This window comes from Lissotriton helveticus, chromosome 11 (genome assembly GCF_964261635.1).
Source record: "Lissotriton helveticus chromosome 11, aLisHel1.1, whole genome shotgun sequence".
Lineage (NCBI taxonomy): Eukaryota > Metazoa > Chordata > Amphibia > Caudata > Salamandridae > Lissotriton > Lissotriton helveticus.
The window spans coordinates 640,955,184-640,977,191 of record NC_136072.1 but is presented as its reverse complement, the minus strand read 5'-3'; the positions used below and the strand labels follow the sequence as shown (position 1 = coordinate 640,977,191).

General features: G+C 43.3%; 1 long non-coding RNA gene across 1 annotated transcript in view; it reads right to left on the bottom strand.

Moving 5' to 3' along the window:
• LOC144791036 (uncharacterized) overlaps positions 1-22,008 on the bottom strand; it is an 800,683-nt gene that overhangs the window by 85,413 nt on the left and 693,262 nt on the right. The window lies entirely within an intron of this gene.

Genomic DNA, 22,008 nt, shown 5'->3' with positions numbered 1-22,008 from the left:
GGCTGTGCCCGTGTCTTACTCCATATTGGTCCCTTGTGGACTCTATCCGTTCGACTTTTCTGGGCATTTCCATACAATTGTCGCCTAAAGTGGCTTTGCTGGTATGTTGGATGGGTTTGAGGGCTCTTGTGGTGACCACAAGCTGATTGAACTAGCGACTTTGGTGGGGAAAAGAGACATTGCTTGAACTTGGTGCGTTAAATTGGAAGAACCTATCTCCATTGCTAGCTGCTGCATGGCTAAATTTTCCAAAATCAATAAAATCTGATTATCAAAAAAAGAAGTCAGATGAAGCAGGCAAGAATTGTATCTCTCTCATTCCTACATTCGTTTTCTAATTCTGTGGATTCAAACATACATGGGTTGCATGGAAGGTTTTCACCGAGGCGTCATTATCATGTGGTGCCGTCGGTAACACAACCGCCTCTACATCGTTTCAAAGCCATATGACAGAAATTGCGTGACTAGACGTGCGCTGTGGTTTATGTGTGTCATTACCCAGACTCAGGAATTCCACTATTTGTCTTACTTTTCAATATCGTTTGCACATTTTCTAAAGGGAGCCCGAATTGGTTTTTCTTAGTGGAAATACTTAGATTCTTGCGGATTCTGTTTAATGTTTGCTGAGTTCGAGCGGACACTTCCTTTTAGCCACAGTTTTTCATTCATATTGTTGGATCACCCTAGTGGACGAATTGGAGCTTTATTTACAACCCTGATTCCTGAGTCTTACAACTACTGTCATATGCATATGACACTAGGTCACACGCGCCGTGACTTTTCCACCTCATAGCCTTGAAAAAGTCTGAGTACTGATTGTTAGTACTGTCGAAACACGTGTCGGCTGTTTTTACCAACTTTTGAACCCTTTTTTTGGATCTTCAAATAAAGAAAAATGAAAATATGAACATGAACATGAACTTCATCTACTCCTTTGTTTTGTCCTGAAATTTAAAGTACATCATATATGCAGTTCAGATATTGTGGACATTATATGACCTACTAGTCTTTGCTTACATATGGTTTAGGATTGTGCTCTCCTTGACCCCTTCTTTTCGTCTGTATACATGGGTTGCATGGAAGTTCTGGCTTTGATCTGCGCTATCCACGGTTCTTGCCCACATTTATTTAGGCTTTGGTTTCTGAAAGAATGGCACTTCTCTTTTACTTCGAACACACTAGCCCTGGTATTTAGCCAAGGATGGGAACTAGAGGCACAGGGCCTAGGGGCTAGCCAGCCTCCAACACAAAATGTAAACAAAATGGGGCTGCCCCTCGCTGGGATTTCTACAGGTCTTTTTAGAGATGGTTGTGAAGTGGGGTCATCTCACAAAAAGTGTAGGACTGGCCTCACACACCACCTGGTGACATGTTTCATCATAGGCCGTCCTCACCCTATAAAAACTCATTTTGATAGAGGGCGGGCATACACCTGACGACAGGGATGCACTTCTAAACTAAGTGGGGGCCTGTGAATAGTGAGAGTGATTTAAAAGCCATTACAGATGTCATAAAGACTAGTTTTTAATTAATTGGGCAACTGTATGGTATTAAAAGAAGTGAGCGGTGACTTGGGAACTGACTATCCCTTCACCATGATAGTTGTGGTCAACATGTTTCTGCTAGATGTCCCCGAAGGGTACGTAGCATTCTTCAGGACCATGTATCTATGGGACTATGTCTTTATACATAAAAGTGAGTGAATAAAGACCAACCACTGTAGGGGGTGTGTATTGTCACTATCCCGCTGATATAGTACTCCAAATTATGTCTATAAAAAAAAAAGACAAACACACACAGAATTTGTGGATATCTGTTGGTTGTGATGCAAGTTGCCATACATCACCAGACTTTTAAACGCGTGTGGTGGTATCTAAGTACAAAACACATGTCATTCATACGTGTTTACACTTTCTCATAAAGGAGAGAGAATGTCTCTCTTGACTTACCCTAGGTAATTACCCTACTTTCTCCATGGGAGGTCGAGTGGGGAAAGCCCCTACACTGACATTCTGGAAACAGTGGGAGAAAACACAATATGAGCGCCTGGCGATATTAGGTCAGGTTCATGATATAAAGTTTTAAAATGCAGGTAAACATTAAAAAAACTATGGCAGAAGACAGGTACTCTGAGTGGTAGAGGGATTTAACCTCTACCGGCACGTTGTACACGATCTAGCATCCAACTTCTCTTTTTCTTCCCTCATACATGTGGACACATAATAGTATTCCACGGAATCTACACGGTGCCGGGGTGCCATAAATGGATAGGATAGGTTTACAAATTGCTTGGCCGAATGGTAAATAACAAACCTCCATTATATAAGTGAAACAACAACATTACTGCACCTAACCGTTAAAAAAGCACTAAGATAGGCATCATGCTCTCAGTCCTAATACTCATGGCCCTTAATCGTTGTTTGATAGGATCAACTATCCCATGCTGCTACAGTATCTACAACAGCTGACAGGTATCAACAACACAAATTTCACATGGCTAATATATTTCCTAACCAGCCATTTTATGTATTTGTAAATTATAATCCTGTATGACTAATGTCATCAGATGAGCCGCACAAGATTGCTAAATTCAGCACATAGCCTCGTTTTCAGGGAGGGGCGACTGGACACAGAGAGGTACCTTTATTGCGTTTTATTGCAAAATTACCAAGCAGAAATAAATGTCATTTATACAGGTGATATGGTGTGTAAAAGTTACATTTCATTTCCCTGAGTGCCTTTTTGCCTTTACTTTTCATGATGAGGGCGGTCAGGCTTCCTAAAGTTCCCGCAAAACTGAAGTCCTACTTCTATGTTTGTGGATTGTCAAGGTTGCTGGTTTTCAAAATCTAGTCACCCTAGAATGATTAATGCTCTCTTAAAAATATGGCATCCTTCAAGGAGATTCAATTGTGGATGAGCCAAAACAGCCTTGTTTTCAATGTCTTGAAAGCAACGCTTCTTTTCATTAGCCATTTCCGCAGCCCTGCACATCCAATAAAATGGCATTAGACGCTAGGAATTACTTCAAAGAAATAGCGATATAATAGTTGCAAATCACTTCAAGGCTTGGCAACGAGAAAACAATGGCGCTTATCATTTGGTTGGACATACATTTTCTGTCTTGTGTCAGATCAGCTTCTTCCATGAAATGATGATTTGTGTGGCTTTCAGCTCGAACATTGCCCGGGGTGCCTCTCTGCTCGGCTACGAAGCACTGATTTAATGGAAAAGGTTATGCGCTTTGACTTTATTGGAGTATCGCTGCGCAGTATAACATCTACATTGATCGGGGGAGTCAAACGCCAGCGCTGGATTCTAACAGATTGTCAAGTAATTACTCACGAATTTCTGCTCCCCGGCGAGTGTGGGTTGCGAGAAGTGGTAAAACATGAACTCTCAATGACAGTGTGTTTTGAATTACACTGCTTGCCCAGCAAGGTTCACCATTTGCAAGTGTAATTCTGCAGAGAAAAGAAGCCTTTGTTTGCAACAACCTGCTGGCAAGGATGAGAACATATAGTCAGCGCCACGACTCCTTCGCAAAGCTGTCTCATGCTTGGCGCTCGGCGGGCTCGAGGCACCCACGCGCAGGACTTTCCTCTGTGGGCAGCACTCTGCCCTTTCCTTATCTCCAGCAGCCACAGCTTGGGCCTCGTGGGAGTGGGTGTGCCCGGGGGAGGGACAATGCCAGTCAAGCGCGGTTCTGACTGGCACTGTTCTCTGTGAGGCATCGAGTGCTTGCCACACTAGTAGTAGCAGTCCGACTTATCAGAGCACTGCAGAATAATGGACAAAGACCTGATGCAAATGTAGCACGGATGAATAAAAGCATGAGGCGAGGATGTTGTAGTGTCCTGCAGGACACGTTCTAGTGTTTGGCAGGAAGCTGAACTCCCAGCCACTCCCATGAGGGCTAGACACACTTGCACCTCCACACCCATCCATCACGGGTGTCACAAGTGACGTGGCCCGCCAATAAAAGGGCCCAGGTGCATATGCTCGTGGCCAGTTTACTACACTACATATCCACGTGATCGTGTCTGTCATTCCTCGTTTGGGCCTGAGGCCCAACAGCACAGATGTGACATTACGGCTAACGCTGCAGACTTTGGAACTACGGGGAACTTCTGCAGCACGCCAAGTGGGCTGCAAGGGCATACACACTCATCGTCTTGTGCACAAGGTCGGGCTGCAGCTGTGTGAGTGTGTGTCCCAGGGAAGGCCTGTGCTAAGTACGGCTCAGTAGCATCACATCAAATATTTTCTCGTCTCTGAGAGACATGTTCGTAAGTAACGTGTATTTGTAAAGCACACTCTCACCCAGAAGAGTTTCTTGGCGCTGAGTAACAGAAGATTTTTCTTATCTAATGCAATGGTACTCATTTTATCGGCCTCACAAGAATGAAAGGCTGAGTAGACCCACCAGGATTTGAACCGGTGACCATGTGGTCAAACAGGAACCCTACAAAGGAGGCATTTGTCCACTAAGCCACAGACTAGTTCAGATTCTCTCCCTACTGTTGCAGTGTCCTTACAGGTGGGAGTAGGGGACACAGGTGATTCACAAAATCCCAGGGCAAAAACACCATGATGGGGGTTCCAACTGTGCACACCATTGTGTTTTCCAATTCTCTATTGTTTTAATAATAATATTAATAATCTTTCTTTATTCGGAATTTCAAAATTAGAAATCCATAAAAGCATGATAATATATGATAAAACAGTTTTAAAAAAGTACAAAGTGATTGCATATAACAAGTAAGTTCCGCATCTGACTTATAAAGACGTTAATTTGTTTAAGGAAATTACTTTAAAGATTTTTTCTGTGTCTATATATACATTTCAGAAAATTAAGGACGTGGTAACAAGTAGCTTCAGTGTCCAAAAGCTGTAGGCACAGCATGGCAGGGCGACATTGTCTGAGACCCCAGGATTTTAATAAAGTCAATAACCAAACCTTGCGATGTTCATGATAAAACTTGCAAAATAAGACAGTATGCAAGGTAGTTTGTATTGACTTTTCGTCACAGGGGCATAAAGGTGGATTTGGGTCCCAAGCATTTGCTGTTGGGAAAGCTACCAGTCTGTGAAACATGTTTAGTCTAAATCTTGTCAGTAGGAAGCGGTCAAAGGTACCAATATTAAGGTTTAGATAAGGCTGAATAGATAAAGTAGATTGGACCATTATCGCGTGTTGAACGGACGGTTTGCCTACTTCAGATTGTAATCTCAGGTTTTCCAAGTGTCCCAGGGCTAATGCTTTTAGTTGTTTCTTTGTAAGTTCTCTGATTTTTTCGGGATTTGAATAATATTGCTCAGCCCCAAGGTCTATGAAAAAGTTCCTGATATAGGCTAACCATTTGATTTTTAGGGCATGATCTAGTGTCATAGCGTCTGCCACTATCGTTTTGGTAAGGTCATTTTTTTCCGAAGTCCAGATACGGCGCCATAAAAGTAGCGGTTGAATTTTTGCAAGGTCCTCAATATGTGGGACACCTAGTTCAGCGTGGCAAGCATAAGTTGAGGATCGCTTTGGGGCCATCAGAAGGAACCTTAAAAAGTTATTTTCTGCTGTTTGCAAGGAAGTAACGTCCGTATGATCCCATAAACTTGCTCCATACAGGGCTGTCGGTTGGCATTTGGCCCTATATATCGCTAACAGTTCCACGGGCGGTCGTTTTCCCAGTTTTTGTGAAAACGTCACCAATGCCGCTAGCGCTCTTTTAAAGCAGTGTTTCCTCGCTTCCACTGCCTTTTTCCAGGACAATTTATTGTCTATTGTGATTCCCAGATAGCAATATTCAGTTGCAGAGTCTATTTTTTGATTATTAAGGGTAATGTTTGTCAGATGTTTTCTCCCGGCACCTGCCGTCATCACAAAAGTCTTTTTCACGTTTATGTGAAGGTCTAGGGTACCCATGAACTGAGAATACCTGTTAAGGGTCTTTTGGAGTTCACAGGGAGTCCGTGCCAGGAGGACAGCGTCGTCCGCGTAGAGTAGAGCGGGAATTGGGCGTTGTTTTGCCTGTGGGAGGTCCCGGGCGCCCTTCAAGAGCTCAACCTCCAAGTTGTTGGTGTAGAGGGAGAAAAGGAAGGGCGCCAGGACACATCCTTGTCTGACTCCACGCTCCACTCTGAAGGACGCTGTCAGCTCTCCCTTTGTGCCAAAACGAACTCTAGCAGAGGGCTTGGAGTACATTTCCCTTAGAAAATTCAGGAGTGGCGGATCTACCCCCATTTGGGCTAAGAGGGACCACAATTTGGTGTGAGAAACACAGTCAAACGCCGCGGACAAGTCCACGTAAATCATATAAAGTTTATCTTTTTTGGCGTGTATATGTTTTCCAATGATCACGGAAAGATTTAGGGCTTGCTCCACAGTTCCAAAGCCCTCTCTAAAACCAAATTGTAGTTCAGACAATATGCCTCTCTCCTCCACCCAGTCCTGAAGTCGCTCCAGGATCACCCTGCCTGCCATCTTTCCCAATGAGTCCAACAAAGATATTGGGCGGTAGCAAGCAGGGTCCTGGCGGTTACCCTTCTTGAATATCGGTACCATGACGGACCTTGTCCAGGACTCCAGGATTCCTTTCTTTGCCGCTGCCGTATACACCCTGGTAATGATCGGGGCCCAAAGATCTGTGTTATACTTGAAGAAGTCAGCCGGGACTCCATCCGGGCCTGGTGCTTTTCCATTTTTGCTTGAGTTCAGGGCCAGGAGGATCTCAGAGATTTCAAAGTCTATTTGAACAGGGTAGAGCGGAGCTTTTAATTTCTCATCTTGAGTTTCTTGCTCACAGGATGGTTTTTGGAGGATTTTTGAGAAATGTGATACCCATTCTGACTCGTCTATCGCAACTTCAATTTTTGGATTTGTGTCTTCAGCCAAAAAAGGGGTTCTTATTACTCTCCAGAGGCCTGGCTATTTTTTTCCTGTGCACTAACGTGGAGTTCATCCCATAGAGCTTGCTTTAATTCCGCTTTTCTCTTTTTTCTAATTGTAAGGTATTCCTTTCTTAAAGCGGATATGGTATGAGGATCCCTTTCATCTTTGTTTAGTGCTACTTTGAGTTTTGAATGAGCCTGAGTGCATTCTTGATTAAACCAACCTTTTAAACGGCGTGGTCCAGCTTTATGTTTTGCTGTGAGTAGGGACTTTATTTTTTCCATAATTTGAGCGAAACTATTAAGGAGTTCCTCGTCTTCTATCAGTGTATCTAGACATTTCTTAATTTGGGGGTATACTGATTATATCAAGTCTTTGGTGATTTCCTCTGGGTTTATCTTCCCCCACTTTATTGAGTACCCGTTCAATTAGCCCAGGTTTATATTATCCTGGGTCAGTGCACTAGATATCGTCGTAGGGAGAGATTGTTGATGATTTGTAATCATTTCCATTTTAAGAATAGCGTGGTCACTTTGGGTGTTGAGTATGACTTCAAAGCTGTTTACCCTGGGTTGTAGACTAGCTGATATTATAATATAATCAACCGTGGTGCTGAAACCTCTTCCTCTTCCCATTGTTTTAAAGCAGAGACAGCATTTACCGATTAGCACTGGTGTATGAGAGGTAGCATCTGCACTTGAAAGGTGCAGGGTGCTTCCAAGCAAACAAGGCAGAAATCACGACTTGCCTGGATTTGCAATTGTCAGTTCAGTTCAAAAGTCGTTATTTCGAATATCAATTCATAAAAGACAGTACATAAAAACACCAAAATTTTATAAAACCATGATAACAATCATCATCTAAAAGTTTTCTTCATCTAAAAGGATATTAAACAATTTAATAAACAGTTCAATAAAGACTTCCAGTTATAATAACAACCAACGTTATCAATATATAGAATATATAAAAACCAGCATTAAGAGACATTGGGGTACCTAGTTCGAATGATCCATGCCCAGCCTAGGTACTTAGCCACACCGACCACTACCAACTCGGATGTGTTAGTACGAAATATCCTCATGGCTTCTAAGAACCCTTTGATTTCAAGATTACTACATAGGGGTTTAAGCCATTTTAACCGTGGAACACGGTAGGCTGGGCATGCAAAGAAAAAATGGCCCATGCTTTCCGAATGGTTGGGGCACCAAGGAAAGGTATAGTTTGAGTTCGCAGACCATTTCCCGGCAAAGGAATTAACTGGGAGTGACCCAACACGGAACTGATGGTATAATTTCCTGTCGAGATCCCAGTAAAGTTCTAAGGAAGGGGTCAGTTTATGTACCAAAAAAAGTCCAGTTAAGTTAGTGGCGTCTGACTGGACCACTGCTAAGTGCTTTACTGTGGCCCAGTACAGGTCCTTGAAATCCTGTTTAGAGGGAAAGGGGGAACCCCCCGGATTAGACCAAAGGTGGTTGAGTCCCATCTCTTCCAGCACAAATTTTACTTCCCTTAGCCAGGGGATTCGAGATGCGCCCCACAATGACTTAACTTCGTCCAGTTCCTTGGCAAATAGGCTAAGCTCTGGTGTGGTCCAGAGCCATCGCCACAGGGCCACCAGACGGAAGCGGGCCAAATCATTGAAGGGTTTGCAACCCAAATCTAGCAACAATGGTTTGGTGGGTGTGGATTGAGGGAGACCCACCAAATTTCGCAGGAATTTGTTTTGTGCTTTAACAAGGAGAGACAAATCTTTATACCCCCACACATCAGCGCCATATAATATGGCTGTATTAATTTTTGCTTCGTAGATTTTTATCACCGGGGCAATACGTTTGGTCAGGGACTTCCTTTGCTCCTGTAATAAGCAGCCCGAGACGCGGACAAACTTAAGATATAAAGCCTCAATCTGGGGTTTCCAGCTAAAGCGGTAGTCCAGGGTCACACCCAAGTACGTCATTGTGTCAACTTGTTCAATCAGGGCACCATTCAAGGTAATAGAGCTTTTGATTGGGCTTTTATTGCTAAAAACCATAAATTTGGTTTTATCTGTGTTGATCTGCAGACCATTAACCCTGCAAAACTCAGCAAACCTGTTGAGGGCTAATTGCAACCCCCCTCGTGTTTTAGAGAGAAGCAGGGTATCATCTGCAAAAATCAACATCGGGTATTTAGACCCGCCTAAAGATGGTGCATCAGTCGGGGTGTCAGCAAAGAATTTTACAACCTGATTGATAAACACAAGAAATAAGGTGGGAGCCAACACACATCCCTGTCGCACACCGCGTGTAACTGGAAAACTATCAGTCACCTGACCTTGTTTACCCCATCTTACTCTAGCGAAGTTTTCTTCATGGAGTCTAACCACTAAGTCGAGAAGTTCAGGTGGCAGACCCATGAGTCTAAGGGATTTCCACATTTTCTCTCTTGGTACTAAATCGAAAGCCGACCTAAGGTCCACAAAAGCGGCATAAATAGCACCACCACCCAGCTTGACAACCTTCCAGTACAACATATTAAGTCTAAAAACCTGATCTAAGGTGCTGGTGCCTACTCTGAATCCAGCTTGCGTTGGGGACAAAATATTTTCTTGCTCCATCCACCCCTGGATTCTCGCGAGTACCATCCTGGAAGTTATTTTTTTGAAGAGAATCTATCAGGCTTATAGGGCGATAGTTCCCCGGGACTGAGCGGTCTCCTTTTTTGAATACTGGTAGAATCTCCGCCCCTTTCCAGGAGCCCGGGATCCTTGCCCCTGCAGCAATTGCATTCACAAGCATGGTTATGTAAGGAACCCAAATGTCAAGATTCATTTTAAAAAGATCAGTGGGTATTGCGTCCAACCCAGGCGCTCTACCTGAATGGACTGCACCCAGGGCATACTTCGTGTCAGAGGTATTAAAAACAAGCAAGCAATCAGGGTTAGAGGGCAAGACTACTTCCAACTCTTGATGAATATCCTGATCCACGTTCGGAGCTCTAAACTGCAATGAATAGAAAGCCACCCAGATTCCGCAGAGACGTGATTTACAGGGGTTTGGGAATCCAGGTTCGCACCCCACTTAACGATTTCCCAAAACTTGATTTGGTTTGATGTTAGACATGCCGAAAGGAGCTCTGACCAATGACGGTCATCCCACTCCTTCTTCGCTGCCCATAGCTCCTTTTTGTAGGTCAGCCGAGCCGTTCTAATAACGGCTATGTCTCTAGATTTAATTGCTAAAATCAATCTACTATGCGCTACCCTACAACTCTTATTGTACCATTTGTTCCGGACTTTATCCTTCCTTGGTATTAGTGGGGTTGTTAACAGGGTTTTTAGTTTCGCAAAGCACAGATCATGGAGATCACTAATCTGGGAGATAATCCCCTGGGAGGATGATGCAGCTTCCATTGCAACCAATGTCTTCGCGACTTCTTCCTCTATATCTTTTATTATGGAAGGATCTGCAACTACCCTAGACCATTTTACTCTTTTTCTATCATTACACAAAATGACCTCTGCCGTTAAACAGGCGGTGATAGAAGGCCCACCTCCAACGACTAAAAGCTTAAGACCCAGCGAAAGGGGGTTGTGATCGCTCTCTGGGCATTCCACAACCTCCATGTCAATAACCAGGGACCAGAGCTCAATTTTAACAAGAAAATAGTCGATACGACTCTTACTGACCCCATTATTAAAGGTCGGGTGGCCTGATTTATCGGAGGGCGTGCGTCCATTAACAGCACGCAACCCCCACTCCAGACATAGCCCCAGCCAATGAAGTGCTGCCTCAGTGCCCTTGACGCCCCTTGTCAGTGACAAAGGCGGGATGTCCCATGCCGCATCTTCGTCTGCCCCCAGATCCTCTCCCACGCTTTTCAGGGGCTCAAATTAACAGTTTAGGTCACCAGCAACCAAAATAAAACTGTCACTGCCTATTTTCCTCAAAAGCAAGTCCAGATCGTCTATAACTGTCTGCTTACCACCTCCAGGTCGTCCTCTAGCGTAAATATTTATAAGTACTAAGTCCTTGTCGTTACCTCTACTGAGCTTAATACACAGGAGATCCGGATTTTCTACCGAAATCTCCGATAGACTATACCCCATGGACTGTCTAATCCATACCACTAACCCTCCTGAGGGTCTACCCTTTGGGCCCTGTATAGCAGGCTTGAAAAAGTTTAGGTACCCTGCCCTATGAATCGGGGCAATTGCCCAACTTTCCTGTAAAATGACAATGTCAAAGGAGTCGATTAAATCAGCCCAATCTTCGCTATCCATACGACCCCTTAGCCCTGCCATGTTCCAGGAGACTATTTTAGCTGTCCCCACCTGGTTACAAGTTGGGGCTGCCTCTAAGGTACACCTATCTTCCTCTAATGCAACATTCGCCCTCCGCAGGGGACTAGATCTCAGGGAAGGTGATTTAGGGCAAGATTCTACACAGTCCTTGCTTTTATCCTCCTCAAGAGCACTATTTTCTGGGGAGATGGGCAATAGGCTACAACCTATGGAGTCCCTACTAGTGCTATCTGGCCCATGATCATACCCCAGTCAATCAACGCATTCCAGCCCAGACAGTGGATCAAACCTGTTCGAGAGGCACGGGTAGAAGGGCGAGTTGGGAAACTTCTCTACCACGTTTCTCCCCACCGGTCTGTATAATGGAAAATTGTTAGGAGGAGGCGGACTATGCCTTTTAGGATAAAAGTAAGACAAACTTAAGGATTGTACATCCCCTATTCTTCCGAATCTTGCCTCCCTGCGAATATGGTCAACCACCCATGGATCCCGAAAGTTTATGAGGATGCAATCGCCTTCCAAGTCCTTTACACAATAACCCACCCAATCAACTCTACGGACTGTCAGGATCTTTGTGGAAGAGGAGGGGGGAAGGGGACGATTTTTATTAAGCCAAAAGGCTACCTTATTCATTAGATCCCCATGCGATTCTGATTGCCCATCCCTAAGGGGTGCGAAAACTGTCAGGACAATAGTATAGGGTGTGGCATCAATTGGTAGGTCTGCTGGTAGAGGCCCTCTTCTAGTGACTCGCCTAGGAGGTTGTGTACACCCAACTGCAACGCAAGTACTGACATTTTGATGGGGGGTCGATTTAGAGCTGCCTACCCCCGAGGTAAGGGCCTGTGCAGAGCTCATAGGCTTGGAAATACTTAACAGTGGTAATCCATTATATTTAAAACTTGCCTTCTTGGGTATAGCAGTTTGGGTAACCGGGGTAGGGGGATTATTGTGGACACTAGGTGGCTTCAGATTCCTAGCCTTAGGGACCGGTCTAGTATTGCTAGCATTTGACGATTCCCCAGGTGGGATAACCTTAGTAGCTGTAGAAGTATTGCCTTGAGATTTAGAGTTAGAATGACCAGAACTACTGGAAGAAACCAGCTGCTTAGCCTGGTCGCTGACCAGCTTTTTAAGTAGGCAGGAATTAGCTGTAATAAGGGTCTCTAGACTGTCGATTTTAAGGTTCATAAGTCTGGTTCTCTCTAATACCGGCAGCAAAAGTGTCTTAAATAAGATTTCCATTTGCTCCAGCAGGTCGACATTATTTCCATTCATATTTACTATGCTAGTATGGGGAACCCCTGTGGGAATAATAGTGAAGGTAACAGAACCGCCCGATAGTATGGTATGCAATGGGTCCTCCCTTGAGAGGTGAGTATCGGACACAGGCAATGATGGGCTAACGGTTTTTAATGCCTTTGAAACTCCACCTTTCTGCCGGCCCTTGTTACGCTTCCTCTTACCAGGGCGATTCATCTCCAGAGTCTCCACTTCAGAGGAGAAGGCTAGTAGTGATGGTGTAGCAGATAGTACGCTATCTTCTACTCCACTCACAGATGAATCTGCATCACTAATATTGGTATCAGAACTACATTGCAGTAGAGGGGAACCTTCGGTGTCATTATGTATCTCTACTGGTACAAGAACCAAATTAGGGGGAGGTGGTAAACTGGGTAAGGGGCTTGTCACTGAAGCAATATGCCCCAAGGAGGAACGTTTCCCACTTATTAAATCTATTGACAACCTTTTCTCGGCAAAGGCTATTTCTTTTTCCAAAATGCCCGTAGCTTTGATAATAAAGGCATCCAGGGGGCCTGATACCACCCCCTTTGAAGTCTGAAGAACTACAGAGCGGTCTTAACCCGAACGTAGCGGCATACTGAAGGATTAACAGACTATGCAACCAGAGTACAGAAGTTATAACCACAGCAGACACCCAGCAACAACTATAACTGTAATGGCAACTAAAACCTCTCCGCCCTCTGTACCTAATATTAGTGTTCACCAGGTCAATGTCCAACAGCCAAGAGGGGTGGCCCAGCCCGGCCTCCTACGGCCCCTGACGGCCTCAGATGGCCCGCTCTTTGCCCGGTCTTCGCCCCGCGCGCGTATCGCGTCGCGGTGGGGCTAACACCAGTAAAGTACGTGAATGCAGGGGGCGTGGCCGCCGGGGGAAGAGGCACCAGCTGCGCAGAATGGGGAATGCTGGGCCTCGCAGTCCCCCGGTAGGTTCACTTCACTATTCACTCGCCAAAGTCCTCAACCTGGGCACCACCAAGCTGGGACTGATATCAAATTCCGCCGACTGCGGAAAACGCTCACACCAGCTGGAGCGCTTCAGGGAGCAAGCAGGGAAAACGGGAAGCAAAACGCCCAAGGTGATTGTGCAGTCCTCAGTGGCAAGCAGTACTATCCGTGAGCGGCAATTGCATTTATTTAGTACTTACTAGCCATGTGACGGTTTATAAGTGGGATGTAAATACGAAAAAGGAAAGAACGTTGTTTCCCCTTTTTTAAATGATGTTGTAGTTGCTGGATCGGGAATCAATTAAAATAAAACAGTTTATCATCTCTATCTTACTCAAACAGGGTTGATCCCTTCTCGGTGAGGTTTTTCGGGCTTTTCTCTGCGTCAGACCTTTGCCGTCATGTATGAGAAGATCAGCAGCTATACATCACATAAATTAAAATCACAGTAGTTATTCTAAGTTTAGTCAGTAATGACAGTTAAGTATCAGTTCCAAGGGTTTTTATTTTCATTCAAATCTTAATAAATTCTCTTTATCCAGTTAGTTCAATTATATTGGTCAATTAACGGAATTGATAGTAAAAATATGGTTAGAACAAATCATATTCAACAATGAATCAAGCGCGTTCCATAAAGGAAAGAATCCCAAATCTAAGAATGGGGCAAAATGGTGTTAGCAGGAATCCATAATGAGTTCAAATTCAAGAGGAAAGAGTAAGATAGCGCATGAAGCTTACATTCAATTAATCAATCAATATCAGCAGGGCTTTTCATAAAGATAGGTTCTTGAAACTAAGCAAAGACTCAAGGAATGAGACAGAATAATCATGCAATAGCAGTAACAAACTGCAATCAGCAACAGGTTTGGAAAAGGATGGTAATTCAGCGTTCAACCTTCAGAGTGGAATGGGCAATAGCGTAAGGGGAAAATGAAAAGAGTATGGTGTAAGTGACTGAAAAAAAGTCATTAACCTGCCCTAGGAACATGCACTAATAATAACAGTCAAAAAGACATGTTGCAGTCCAAGTTGTATCTTCTTCTAGTCCCGTCCAATCAGCTTTCGGTATTCTTCTGAGACCAGACTCTCCTCTTCCTTTCTAATTATTTCTCACAATAGGCAAAAAACATGTATCATGAAGTGTGAAACAATATTAAAAGTGTGTCTATATATGTGGTCTTTCGATTCTAGACCTGTTTTCCTATGGGCATGACTACATTTCTAACCTTCGAATGAAATAAATTGTATATTCACTAACAATGGACTACGTGAAAAAGAAACTGCAGCTGCAACAAAATAATATTCAGCACCACATCTTTTCATTATAAAATGAGGAAAATATGTGAAAGGGTCAACATTTCTTATTCATGCATTGTATTTTTTGTGTGAACTATTTTATTGAAGGATAAATTACTTCTACCAAACATTTTCAAAATGTTAATATTATTCAGGAACATTCTGCACTGTTAAGAGAAATATTTCATTAAAGGCATGGCAGTGTAAGGTCCATTTTTAAACATTTTATGCCAGCCTTAGCACATTTGGTTAAGCCACTTGTAAAGTAAAGCTGAATTAAACACTTTGAGGCCTTGTACTTATAGGTATAGACACATACTCCATTTTGCACATTTTGGGGCTTATTATGATATCGGTCGGAGTTGCCTCCGGCCGACACTGTCTCGGGACAGACCGACCACCAGTCGGCGGTTCTGACCGCCTGATTACGATGTGACCATACACTGTTTGGCCTGATACTCACATTCCTCTATGGAAGCTTGTGTTACAGTGGTAAACCGGCCGTAATATAGGCTCCCATAAAGAAATGTATGTGTGTAAAAACCCTGCACCCTGTGGCAGGCACGCCATGGTGCCTGCCACACAGTGCAGTGACTTACAGGAGGGCACCCTTTACACCCCTTCGGCCACCAACCTTAGGCCGCAGAGGCAAGTGGGCCTGCTAGAAGGCATAAACAACTTCTTGCACAGATGGAAATTAGTTCATGTGCACACAGAGATAGTGGGACTTTGTATCATCTTGTATAGCTGAGCTCCTTTGCAGATTTATCTGATTTTCAGCACAGATTCAGCCAAGTCACAACTACATACATAGTTTTAAACCTCTGTACACGTACAGCAGAGGCTGTGCAGGCACATGTAATCTCTCTCACTGAGCCAGAGCTGAGTCCCTTCATACAAAGCACTGAGGAACTGGACAGACAGAGCTGAGCTCTTACAAGTATAAAGCTGAACTTCATTGCAAACAGAGCTGAAGATATAAACAGGCATAGATGGAGGTGAGCACGTTCCCAGGAAGAGTTGAGCTCAATCAGGATTGTTTCCTAAAATATCTGAAGTTCTGTGATGACTGAGAAACTGGAACCAGCTATTATTCTGTGGGAGTGACACACGCCTCTCACCCAAGTTGGAATTGCACATGACTGAGATGGGAAAGAACAGAAAATGAGTGTGAAAGAGGAGAAGGAATTGTGAGAGACGTGTGGGCAAGCAGCACAACAGTGATGCTAAGGCATCCTCTAATGCACACATCACCAATTTCTTTTGCTTCTTTCCATGCCGTATCTCTGACAGTCAACTTATCAGTGGGTGATGTTGGTGCTGGAAGGGGATATTACAGGTACCACTCTACGTAACATATTTTGGTCACCAGCACGTATGTCTTTTTAAACCAACTTAAGAATTTGGTGGGACCGAAGGTATTGCACATGTGACAGTGACTTGGCATCTATGTTTTAGAATTGTGCAAGATGGTCTAGTGACTTGTCCTTTTTGAAATTGTGTTTTACATGCAATATCGAACATAATAACCTGACATAATTAAGGAGTTTGTTGTTTTACATATATACCTCACTGGGCTTGGTTGGAGCAGGCAAACCCACGTGATTGATAGAGGAGTAAAGCATATAGTCTGTGAGAGCAAGTCAACTTCCTGGTTACAATGGGAAGGATTTGCTGCAGGACCCTTGGTTGATGCTTGGCTTGGTGGCACAGTAAAACATGGTTCCCACAGTGGACAAAGACTCTGCGTGCTTTCCTATATGTTGGATATACCTTGCATCTTCCTGTGAGAGAGCACAAGACATCTGCTCAGATCAAGGAACATCAGCCCGTACTGACTGAGGGTGCAGGTGTTGTCTTTTTACATTGTTAATAGGTATCCAGGGTATTATTCTCTTTGAAAACCCCTTCCTTTTGAGCTGTTGTTGAGCCCCCTCATTTTGTGACAGCCAGAAAAAAAGCTATCCATCATTTTCTTATCCCTGTTTATTCTTCACACCTTAATTGTGTTAATGTAAGTGTACTTTTGAATGTCCGTGGGAGTACCTTCTAGATCTCATTGTGAGATTCCCTTCACAACTTTCTTCTTGTTCCCTGGAGCATTTTTTCTTTATGCAGCTTATACTACTGTCAGTAAGAAAAGACAATTTTCCAGTAACCCTTCAGATCTTTCTTTTCTGTGAGTAAGACATGCACAGGGCTAGCATGGTACCACTTATCTGCTGGACACTCTCTGGGCATCTACAGCACTCAATGTCTCAGGGGAAGGCATCATAAAGCCAATAGAGCTGGCTTATATATGCTAATGCATTAAAGAACAGGCCTGCACGTATGTTGTTTGCACTTGTTAACATATTCAAGCCAGGCCTATTGGCTTTCCAAATGTGTTTTCTAATACTGGTTTTGAGGATGTCTTGGCCTCAACTATCTGAAATAGTAGTTCTCCACCACCAGTGCCTGAAGTACTAGCCCCCCCTCCCCCCAACCGATGTTCTGAACTAGTTTCACCCCTGGGGAGCCTGGTTCAAGTCTTGTTGTCACCTCCTGGCATTCTGAGCAACTCATGATCTCCCTGTGCCTAAAGAAATGGCTGTGACCTTGTGTAATGTAACAGATGCTCATGTAAAGCACTCCAATACCTTCGCGTCGAGTTTGCATTATATAACACTGCTTAAAAAACGCACTTGCCCTCAGCAAATACATTCTATGGAAATAAGACACCACTCTGCTGAGATGATTCATCAGCTCCATTACTAAGGTTGTCGTGCTTGGGCCATGCCATGCAAATTGCACCAGTGCAGAGGAACTTTTCATCAGAATGAAATCAACTTTTGCACTGCTGAATGGCACAAAATGCGTTATTTGACCTGATCAGTCATCGCAAGTGTTTTTTTTTTGGTTTAACTTGTGGTCGGTGCAATTTCCGTTGCTGAATTGCCTGTCACAGTGTAAATATTTCCAAGAACCAGCACACAATCACCTACAAAAAGGTTTTATAATTGTTGCTATTGCTCCTCTTTTTTGTGATGCATTGAACACTCAGGGATTATTTTGCAATGCTTTCAAAGATGTCACTCTAAAGCCTGGAAAAAAAGTTGCAAGGCTTTCTCAGTGTGATGACTAGATGTTCGCTCGCAAATGGTGGAAATTCTTCATGGAAAGCTAGCAGGTGATTCTCAAAACCAGTAAACTCTATGAACAATGGATAACAGATTTTCAGATTGTTACACATTTTTTTAAACACTAATCGTTCTCTTACATACATTACATTCCTTATGCAAACATTTTTGGGCTCAAGAGGGGCTGCTCCTTTGTTTTAGCAGACAGCCTGGCATTTCGGACAGGGTGGGAGAGGCTGTTGCAGAAGCAGTTGTAGACAACAGTTAGCCACTACTCTGGAATGGGCTAATGAGCTCCACACACCAAATGATGGGTCCTGCTAAATTGGGATTGGAGAGAACGGTGCAGTCTGGGCTAGCCAGTTGCCACATTTTGCAGGAATTTGTCATCAGGCAAGAGGGGACCTGGGAGCGCATTGACTACATGGTTACCAAATCCCTGAGGTCAATTATCCTTGAGCTTCCTGCGTCCCTTCCATGATGATCACTCCATTGATTCCTATGGCGGTTCACCTAGAGGCCCTGGAACTGGACTGGAGACTGCTTTTCTTGTGAGGTAACTATTCAACTGAACTTTATTGGGCCTTATGACTGACTCCCTGTAGGAGTTTGCCCTCACAAGATTACTTTAATAGCTTATTTTAAGTTACTTGTTGTGGCTAACCCTAAACCACGAGTTGCGATATGTTGCAATGATTTATTTCACTTAGTGAGAAGCTGTGATTAATTTTTTTTGTTTAATTCATATCTCCGGAACGCTCTGATTGATTTCTGTCATTGAGGTATCTATTTAAAGATAAAAATAGAACCTATGTTTATAAATTGGTGTCAAAGTCAAATATAACTTTATTCGATTGTTTAAAAAGCAATCATAAAAGTATACATAAAAAACATTCCAATTAAAAAGTTCATTTTACAATCACATTGGCGTGCAGGAACAAGAATAAACAAAAGTAAAATGCTTCTAAGATCATAACATCATATATCTCAAAGTGCATCATGGAAGCATACTCTTTCTGCTGCGCATCACATTTTTCAGATACAAAGTAATTGTTGCAACACACAAATAGTTGTCCAAATATTGGAGGCTAAGCATAGCCGCACGACATTGCCGATGGCCCATCGCTCTCAATAAAGGCAATAAAATATTGTGTCTAATTAAGCCATAAAATATACAAAAAAGAACAACATGTAATGTACTCTGGGGGGATACATCATCACAGGGACAGGGAGGTAATTCATGTATCCAATTGTTTACTGTCGGGAAACTAACAAGTCTATGGAAAATTCCAAATCTAAAACGAGACAGTAAAAATCTATCATAGTTATCTGGCACATAGATCAAATAGGGATGGATATTAAAAGTTGATAAAATCATTTGGTGATGCAGGACAGTAGGTTTTAAAACCTCAGATGTAACTCTTAAAGAATCCAAGAAAGCCAAACCCTCCCTCTTTAGTTCTTTGCGTGAGATGGCTGAGATAGTAAGAGGATTTAGGAAGTAATCTAACTTTCCCATATCTGTTAAAAATGTACTTACATAGCTCAGCCATGGTATCTTCATAGCTCCCTCTAATTTGAAAATATCTGACAAAATATCTCTATTAAGCTTAGTTTCATCCTCTGTCCATAGCCTGTGCCATAATAGCACAGGCTCCAGCTTAATTAAATCAGATATAAAGGCGAGACCCAGTTCTGCATGACAGTTATAATTCGGGGTACTCTTGGGGACTGCAAGGATAAACTTTAAGAAGGAGTTTTCCACCACCTGGATAGGTGTAGGGTCAACAAGGCCTCACACTCCACTGCCATAGGTTGCACCAGACACACATATGGCTTTATAGATTTTAATTAACTTCACTGGGGGTCTGGTGCGTAGTTTCTTTGAGAAATTCTTGAGGGCAGCAGTCGAGCGAACCAACGCAAGTTTTTTCGCTGTCACTGCCTGCGACCAAGAATCACTCTGAGTAAACAGTATACCCAGGTATGAAAATTGCTTAGTGGATTCAAGCTTCTGGCCTGCTATAAAAATGGCCTTCTTAGGCTTATGGTACCTACCGCAGTACATGGTGAAAGTTTTAGATGTATTAACTCTCAAACCCAACTCCTTCATGAAGAGGAAAAAACTATCCACCACAAGTTGGAGTCCCACTTGAGTATGAGACATTAGCACAGCATCGTCAGCATACAAAAGCGCCAGGATTGGGCGGCCAGCAACATATGGGGGATCTAAATTACTATCGCACAGGTCTTTTTCCAATCCATTAATATACAAATAAAAAAAAGGAGGGGGGCCAAGACACAGCCCTGCCTGACACCGCTCCTGATTGGAATTTTATCAGTGTGTTCCCCCTTCAGGCCATAATGAACGTGGGCTGATGCATCGTTATAAAAGCGTTTAAGATAATAAATAATGTTTTCGTCAACCCCAAATTGTTCCAGTAATATCCACAATTTGGAGTGAATCACACAATCGAATGCGGCCGAGAGGTCCACAAAGGCCAGGAACAAGTTCCCTTTTTTGGTCCTTGTGTACTTCCCGATCAGCATTAAAAGATTTATGCCCTGTTCAACTGTGCCCAGCCCAGAGCGAAAACCATACTGTAGGTCAGATAAAATAGAGTTTTCTCTGGCCCAAACCAAGAGCCGATCCAAGACTATCCGCCCCACTATTTTTGTAAAGGAATCTAAAAGTGAGATGGGTCTATAACAACCCGGGTCGTGCCTGTCCTCCTTTTTATAAATGGGCACTATTACAGACTCTACCCAGGTGGGCAGAAATTCCGAAGTGCAGCTAGCATTAAGCACCTGGACAAGTAGGGGGCCCCACAGACCGGGGGTAGCCTTAAAGATGTCTATGGGGACACCATCCGGGCTGGGGGCCTTTTCACCCTGGCTTACACGCAGTGCTTTTTCTACTTTGTCCAAAGTGAACAACAAATTCCTTGAGGCAGAGGGTGCAGTGAGGGTGGGTTGAGAACTTACCCCTCCCTCACCCTCATACACTTTAGAGAAGTGCCTAATCCAGTCTAATTCGGGGATTGCCATTTCCAACCTGGGACCAATGTCTTCCCTAAGAAAGGGTGTTCTAATAATTTTCCAGAAGCCAGCACTGTCGTTTCTACTAGAAGCTAGGTGCAAGGCTTCCCAGGCTTCTTTTTTCAATAAATTCTTTCTGTCTCTTAAACCTATTTTGTACTCTTTCCTGAGTCTGCTAACTTCCTTGACACACCTAGGTTTCTTATGTAACTACTTCTTTAGAAGTGCATAAGCTCTAGTACAGCTAGAGTCAAACCAACCTCCTTTTTGTTTACTATTTTTAAACTGTCTTGTAAGTGAGGCCCTAATTTCATTGGAGATTGTCTGCAAAGATGCAAGAAGCATTTCAGGAATAGAATCGTCCCCCAAGCAAGTCGCTAACTCAGGTCTACATTTACCAACCACTATTTTAAGTATTTCCGTCTGGTCCACCATAGCCCATTTCAATGGGTAACCATTTGTGCTACCAATAGATAGCTTTTCGTCCACACTATCCCTTTCTATACAGCTTTTTAAGGTGGACGATTTTGAGAACAGAATGGCCACACAGAGCGGGAAATGGTCACTTAAAGCAACATCAGAAACCTTAAAGGAATAAATTCTATTATCATACTTATTTGATACAATAGCATAATCGATAGTAGAAGCACAACCCCTTCCGTTAAATGTAGGATGTGGGGAAGATGGGATGGTACAAACTTCATTAGCGAATCCCAAATCGAACTTGGCAAGTAGATTGTTAAATTGATCCCCCAGAGAAGAATGATTAAAATGCGAATGGCACAAACCATCATCCCGGAACATTCCACACCTATTATCCTCAGACATACTACACAAGGTGCAATTAAAATCCCCAAACAAAAGTATCATCAAATCATGTCTGAACCTTTTTTCCTGCAGAGACAGAGCTTTGACCAATTTATTTAGTACACCAGATACTTCACCAATGGGGATGTTATTATAGTAATTCAGAAGAGCGATCGGGGTATCAGAAGCCAAAACCAGTATCAAAAATTGAAAGTAAATATCTGTAACAGGTTCTATTACTCTTATTAATTTCAATGTATTTGACAAATATATGCTCAATCCACCCTTAGCACTTCCATGCAGAGCATCAACAGCTGGAGTATGGA